Source organism: Lactuca virosa, chromosome 9 (genome assembly GCF_052849685.1).
Source record: "Lactuca virosa cultivar CGN04683 chromosome 9, Lactuca_virosa_CGN04683_v6, whole genome shotgun sequence".
In the NCBI taxonomy this organism is placed as follows: domain Eukaryota; kingdom Viridiplantae; phylum Streptophyta; class Magnoliopsida; order Asterales; family Asteraceae; genus Lactuca; species Lactuca virosa.
The window spans coordinates 226,274,229-226,281,661 of NC_136434.1; positions in this window are offsets into that span (position 1 = coordinate 226,274,229).

The following is a 7,433-nucleotide window of genomic DNA, read 5'->3' on the forward strand; positions in this document are numbered from 1 at the left end:
CATCAACCCACCTTACACGATTAGGGTGCCCGCTCATCGGATGGGCCCAAATGGCCCCACGCCTCCATGGGGCGTGGATATTTGGAGATGGAGCAGGCAGCAGGGGCAGCGACCCCCATATGGGATGGCCAGGGAATTTTATGATCTGAGAGACGGAGGGCCAGCCGACCGGGCACTTCCTGTCATGGTGAGGCGGTTACGGAACACAGGCGACCTAGCCCCGGACACGGCTGAACAACTGAATCAGATGCGAGTCGCAGTGGCAAGAGCGGAACGAGAAACTCAAGAAGTAATCCATAACTTTCAGGTACGTCAAACAATTTGGGAGGATCGACTACGAGCCACAGAACGGCAGGTGGCGCGTCTTTAGGGCGCATCCACATCATCAGCCCCACCACCCGACGCATCTCAGAGCACTTCGGACCAGTAGACCTCTCTACTAGTGTTAGATTGCTTTTGTACGCACTATATTATGTACTACCGACTCCATGTTTAAGTGATTACACTACTCATCGAGTCGTTATGCTGTCGAACTTTGTACCTTTATGTATGCTCTTTCGAGCAAAATTTCATGTATCAAAGTACGGATAATATTAGTGGAAAATAATATGTGTTATTCGTGATGGTGTTATGTGCTATGTGTTTTATATTCTTATTGCTTAGTGTAAATTTATGGAAACACTTAGATGCGCAAATCGATTCACGAAATTCCCAACTTAAAAACAATACATACTCAACATCTTTCTATACCATAACAGCAAGACGACCCCTACTATCAAGCCCTTGTAGTCTATGGGGAGATTGAGGTGGGTCTAGATGACAATCCTGAAGAAAACCCTGAAGGAGGCCCTGCAATGGGTCAGGAGGTAGGACCCGGAGTGGAACCGGAAGAGTACGTAGTAACTGATTATGAATCTGAAGAATCTGACCGGGAGTCAGATGAAGGAAAGGACGTTAAGGAGACACCTAGTAAGCCCCACCCATCAGAAGCTCTATCAGACCCACACACGATTCAGGAAAGTGATACAGACTACATACACTCTCTTGAGAAAGAAATAGCCAAACTCAAGCGTCAACTCTTTGCGGCCGAAGCTGGAGCCGTTCGAGCCGAGCAAAGGGAAGAAGTAATTACCCAGGAGGTGAATGAACTGGATGAACTCCTGATACGCCAGCTTGACGATTGAGTGTCATCATCATCATAACTGATAGAACGTACTCTACTACTTGCTATTTTAGGTTCTACAGTATGTAGAACCAGCCATATCTCCTACTAGTATTGTGCTTCTATGGATATTATGTCGTAATACTGTCGGATCGTACATTTTCCGATGGAATGTATGCCCTTCAGGCAAATTTTCCTGTATTAAAAATGGCTATTCCTAGTAGAAATGCTATGTGTTTTAATATGGGTTTCACTTATGTGCACAAACAAACCATCGAAACCGTCAGATACTCAAGAACTTTGAGACCAAAATAACCTATGAACTCTATGAATAAGACTTAATATTCATGACAAGTTTACAAATTACCTACTATCGTAAACACACCATAGGGATATAGATCGAAACATTGTGAATCATATGACAAAATGCGAAAGTTACAGAGTACCACCAGAAATGACGTCGATACTTACGATCCTGCTTATCATCATGCAGCAGAAGATGTCATTCCACAGAAATAACAAACACACCCGTGAAGCACCACTCTTGCAAATGGATTTTACTACATTCCAAGTTGCTGTCACCGCTGCCGTAACCGCTGCTATGGCACAACTCAACGCAAACAACACCAACAGAGGTGGAAATAGCGTCGACAACACCAGTTGAAGTAACAACCCCAAAAACCAACGAATGATAGCCTATCAAGGCACTCCAAACCCCAAACCCAAGAGCAGGAAGCGAAAGTCTGGGGGTAAGAGAGAGGGGCAGCCAACCCAAGAATCCTCAAAGAAACGAAGTGCTGCAGCTGTCCCTATGGCCATGACACCTTCTACATCGACACCAGCAAGACCATATGTTGGGAGCCTTCCGGAATACAACAAGTGCAATCTCCATCATCAGGGAGCCTATCTGAAGCCGTATTGTAATGGATGTAACAAGAAATGACACACCACCCGGTACTGCAGATCTCGACCACAACAGAACCAACAATCAAACAACAACAACAACAACAACAACAACAACAATAACATCAACCGCAATGCTGGGGTTAGCCACACCTGCTATAGGTGTAGGGGAACCGGACAGTTCCGCCGGAACTACCCCAACATTTATGACCAAGGAAAGGGAGGAGCGGGAAGGGTTCTGGCTATGGATCAAGGCGAGAAAATTCAAGACCCAACGGTTGTTACTGGTACGTTCCCACTTAACAAATCTTTCCCTTCGCATCTTACTCGATAGTGGAGTTGAGCGAAGCTTTGTTAGTAACAAATTCGAACACATACTAAAACAACAATCCCAGAAGCTAAACGAAGCCTTCATGGTGGAAATGGCTAATGGGGAAAAACCGAATCAACCAAAGATACTTATGAAGGGTACACCTTAACACTAGACAACTATTCTTTTCAAGTAGATTTGATACTAGTAAATATTAGGAGTTTTGATGTGATAATCAGCATGGTTGGGTTAAGCCCCCACCATGCTGATACTATGTGTTGCGAGAAGGCCGTTTTCCTTCACCTCCCTAATCACGAAACTCTAATAATCTATGGTCCTATCTCGTGCATCAAGGCACAAAAGTACCTGCATCGGAAGAACTAATTTTTTTTCTTCTCGTTCATGTTGTGGACAAGACTAAGGAAGAAGTAAGCATACAAGGTATTCCAGTAGCATGCGATTTTCCGGATGTATTTCCCGAAGAACTTCCGGGAATACCCCAGAGAGACAGGCCAAATTTCGAATCGACCTCATACCGGGAACCACATCAATTGCCAATTCACCCTATAGGTTGACTCCTACGGAGATGCAGGAATTGTCAAGCCAATTAAGCGAACTCTTGAGCAAAGGATTCATCAGACCCAGCTTCTTGCCATGGGGAGCTCCGATTCTTTTCGTTAAGAAGAAAGACGGATCCTTCAGGATGTGCATCGACTATAGAGAGCTGAATAAGCTCACTATCAAGAATCGCTACCTACTCCCTCGGATTAACGACCTATTTGACCAGCTCCAAGAAGCTAATTACTCTCCAAATAAATCTAAGATCCGGTTATCATTAGCTCCGAATCCAAGAAGAGGACATTCCAACAACTGTTTTCCGAACTCGATACGTCTATTTTCGAATTCATTGTGACGCCTTTTGCTCTAATGAATTCCCCGCGGTATTCATGGACCCCATGATACATTGGACCATTCGAGATTCTTACCCGAATCGGTCCAGTGGCCTATGGGCTGCAGCTACCTGGTGAGCTCGGCAGTATACACCCAGTGTTCCATGTTTCCAATTTGAATAAGTGCTTATCCGATGAAACTCTTGTCATCCCACTGGAAGAAATCGAAATCAACGAGAATCTCCTGTTCATCGGGGAACCAGTTGAAATCATGGACATAGAAGTGAAGCGTACTAAGCAAAGTTGCATTCCGATTATGAAAGTTCGGTGGAACGCAAAACGTGGACCGGAATTCACATGGGAACGCGAAGACCAGATCAAGCAATAGTACCCTAACCTATTCTCGCATTCTCAAACCTAGTTTCAAAAGAATTTCGGGACAAAATTCCCTCTAACGGGGGATGATGTCACAACTAGCAAATTAGCTAGGAAATTCTATACTTTTGTAAGCATTAACAATGACAACAACTGTAACCATAACTTGAAAACATGTATGATGTTTATCCAAGGAGAACAAACTTCCATCAAAATCCAATTGGGAAGCCAAAACTCCATACTAAACACTTCAAATAGTCAACTAAAGATTTGGAAACCCTAAAAATCCCGATTTGAGTCCATTATGGACTAGGATTTCCTTATTGGGCCTAATGGACCAATAGGCTTCCAAATTGACTATTTTGGGCTTAGAACTCTTAAATGGGCTCTAATTGGACCCACATTCATAAAACCTAACCTTTTGGGCCATCATGGGCCTAAAATGAATTGGTTTACCCTAATGGGGCTTATTGGGCCATAAGTGATTTAAATTCCTTATTGGGCCGTAAACCCTTTTCAATTGGACTTCATTGGGCCGTGAACAACAATGAGGGCCCAATGGGCCGAGACACATCTACATGGGCTTCACCTTATAAGAATTAAGCCCAAATTAATTATCCTTACACCTCACTTTCTTCTTCTCGGCCCAAGATATAAAAAAAAGAATGGAAGAAGGAGGGATTAAGAACATGACAACTCATGATTATCTAGCATGTATCTAGATAATCTCATACATCTAGAACACTATTATCCATCATGCAAAATTTTCTAATCTCTTTCTCCCTCTCCCTACTTATGGCCGAGAGCCATTCCCCACCATCACACTCCTTCATTTTCAACACTTTACACTCTCTAAATCTTCCAAGGAAAGTCTCTCAACTTCCTCTCTAAATATCGTATGTGCATGTGTGTTTGTCCAAGAATTTTTCCACAAGATCACCTCTTGGTAAGTTGTTAATGTGTATAAATATCTACTATTCATCTTAAATCTAAGAACTCTTTCTTACATAGTTTATTTCATGATCTAACCCCCTAGAACCCTTTAAGTTCGAAAATCTCCTCAAGGGCTTGCTAAAGTAAAGATCTTTACTTCATTCTACTTCAAAATTGAAACTTTAAGCAAAGGTGAGTTCATACCCCCTGTTTTTGGTTTTTACATGATTTATGGGGGAGAATACAAGTAAAATGTGTAGATCCATGTGTTTTTGTATGATATGTGTGATTTCTTGAATTTATTTGATGAATATGTGTTAGAAACTTGATCTATTCGAGATTCTTAACCTTGTTAAGGAAATATGTGACCTAAGATATCTTATACATATTATTAGCAAGGAAAAAGTATTATACAAGTTCAAACTAAGTAAAACAAAACACAAATTCTATTTATGAACCATTTTTGACAAATAAGCAAAAATGGAGGAAATGATGTTATTTACGGTTTTTATAAGGGTCAAAAGGGTCAAATCACTTAAAATATGATTTATTATGAAAATCACAGTTTTTAAAGGACTAAAAGTGTAAATTTTAGCGTAATGGGCTAAAGTTTGGGCTTTTCGGCTTTTAGGCCCAATTTGCGAAAAATATGAAACTTAAGGGACTGAAATTGCAAGTTTATCAAAATATGAGTTAAAAACACAAATAAGAAAATTTCAGGGGCTGAAAATGTCTTTCTTACCAAATAGGACTAAAAATGCAAAGTTTTTGGATTTTGGGCTAAAATTGTAAATATTGCGAACATTTGGACTACAAGTGTAAATTTTTTTAATTAAAGGGCTGAAATTGTCCAAAACTTTACTTTGGGCTGAAATCATGATTTAAATGAGCGTTTGGGCCGAAAATGTCAAGAAACATAATCTAAGGACCTAAAATGTCATTTTTCATAAAAGGGGTAAAACTTTGTCATTTTTACTAGAAAAGGGGCTGAATTGGTCAGACAATTATTTCTGGGTCAATTATGTCAATATTAAAATAATTGGGTCAAAAATACATAATTTTAATAACTTATGGATTTAAATAGAAAAATATATATATATTTTTTATAAATCTAAATATCATTATAAAACAATTCGGCGAATGTGGTGACTTTTTGATTAAACAATTCGTGTGAAACAAACCTTACGACATTAATACTATACAAAACAAGTAAACATTATATCGGTTGGGCTTTAATACTTCTAATCATGCTTATTGGGCCTTCGTGACTCATTAACATGACTATTGGGCCCAACATAAATAATACATGTTTATTGGGCTTCCGGTGGCCCAATTACATGCCTAATGGACCCTCAATGGCTTTAGATGGTATTGGGCCTTAGTGGCCCATTGACATTGCTAGTATGGTCCAAATCAATTATATGCTTGACGGGCTAACGTGTCCGTCGCATACTCGACAGTCTGTAATAACATACATGATTAGTGGGCCATAGTTGTCCTTTTTCGTGTTTGTTAGGTTTTATTCATATTCATGTAAACATCAAACGGGTTGTAATCAATGTTATTCAAATTCATGGGGTAATAATAGGGATTTAGTGAGAATTATCGGTTGGCATCAATAAGTGTCGGCCGTAGCCTGTAGTTATAACCAGAGTCTCCTGGAGGGAGGGCGAGAGTTTGTGTATAGATCTAGACGGGGGTGGCTCTCCCACACCTGAGCTGTTCGCTACAGTTAGACTCGGCCAGTCTAGGGTGACAAAATCTTAATTCAATACCGGTATTCGCAAGAATGCCAAGGCAGGCGAAATAGTCATTATTATGCATGGTTATAACGACTCACATAGAGATCCATTACCATATCATCATTCATGGGAAATCATATTCATACACTGTGACGATGCAAAGTGATTTATACAATAATACAAAACTGTCATACTATTTAAATTGGAAAACATCGGGTTTTCCGGGGAACGACATTATTCACTTCTACATACAACAACTATAATAAAATGAACAATTATGAATGTCATTCACTCTTACATGTTCTGAAATCATAAACATATATACTTATAGGATCATCACATCTTTTTCGTAAACAACTTTTGTTACAGAAAATATCGGATTTTCTGGGTTTTACAAACAATACAAACCATTTTATGTCAAACATGTTTATGAACTCACCAACATTATATATGTTGACCGTTTTCAAAATAACTTGTATTCTCAGGTAACCTTTAGAATGAAGAATCATCAAGCGTGTTTCCGAAACTTCTTTTGTGCAACGCTAGTCGGTAAACAATTTAGGTTCTGTGATGTTGTAATGTAAAACAATGTACTTGATGTAAACAATGTTGGTTGTCACATGTAATGCATGGGGATGTTTATGTTGTGATTCATTTATATTCATTGTGATGATATTTCAATTGATAGTCACACTAGCCTTCAGACGTTTCCGCCGTCCGGTTCGAGGGTGTGACAGTTTACCATTGAATCGTCATAGGCAAGCCCTAGAAGAGAGCAAAACCTAGCCTTTGTGATGGAAGACTTCTTCTCAAATACCTCAAAGGTAATCCATTCCTCCTCCTTGACGTAGGATTCTGATGAGTAAGCTTATGACAGTAGTGACATCGGAACACACTCGAACTTGGTTAGGGCAATGACCAAAGGCGACTACTTCAGACATTCGACGATCGGCAACATGAATGCATCATATTTGAATGGAGCCAAATCGAGAATCAAGTTTTGATTCTGTTTGATAGTGAGGAGAGATGACTGAGCAGACTGTTCTTGAACTGAGGAAGAGTCATCCATTGTTGCAGGTCGTGGAAGAGGATGAACAGTTGAGAGAAAAATTGCCTTT